This window comes from Suricata suricatta, chromosome 10 (assembly GCF_006229205.1).
Source record: "Suricata suricatta isolate VVHF042 chromosome 10, meerkat_22Aug2017_6uvM2_HiC, whole genome shotgun sequence".
Classification (NCBI taxonomy): domain Eukaryota; kingdom Metazoa; phylum Chordata; class Mammalia; order Carnivora; family Herpestidae; genus Suricata; species Suricata suricatta.
In genome coordinates, this window is record NC_043709.1 from 33626867 (window position 1) to 33627683 (window position 817).

An 817-nucleotide genomic window follows, 5' to 3' on the forward strand; every position below is an offset into this window, starting at 1 on the left:
CTGGTGAGGGTGTGGAGAGACGGGCACCCTCCTATACTGTTGGTGGGAATGTAAACTGGTGTAGCCGCTCTGGAAAATAGTGTGGAGGTTCCTCAAAATCTATCCATAGAACTCCCTTATGACCCAGCAATAGCACTGCTAGGGATTTATCCAAGAGATACAGAAATGCTGATGCATAGGAGCACATGTACCCCAATCTTCATAGCAGCAATGTCAACAATAGCCAAAACATGGAAAAAGCTTAAATGTCCATCACCTGATGAGTGGATCAAGAAGATGTGTATATATACACAATGGAGTACTACATGGCAATGAGAAAGAATGAAATCTGGCCATTTGTAGGAAAGTGGATGGACCTTGAGGGTGTCATGCTAAGCGAAATAAGTCAGGCAGAGAAGGACAGATACCATATGTTCGCACTCATAGGTCTAACAGGAAATTTTCAGAATGATCTAGCTTCAAGAAAAGCAAGCAGTTAGAGTGCTTAAGAAAAATTGATTCAGTATCTAATGGATAGTTGATATCTGTCACAACACATCATTTTATATACTGTTAGGTGAAACTGCGATACAATTCAAGTTTATTTTGGGATGTTTGCTGTATAATTAGATTTAATGAAATGTTTAGAGGTTCAGTAGGCATGATTTGAGTAGATAATGAAAGAAAATGCAAAATGCTTATTGATTCATGATGTGGTTTCATCTTAGCTTGGGCAAACCATGCAGTATTTAATACATAGTAGCAGAATATTTACTATTGAAGCTTGAAAAGATGTGAGTTCATTGTGTGCAATCTTTCATTTATGCATGTGAGAGGG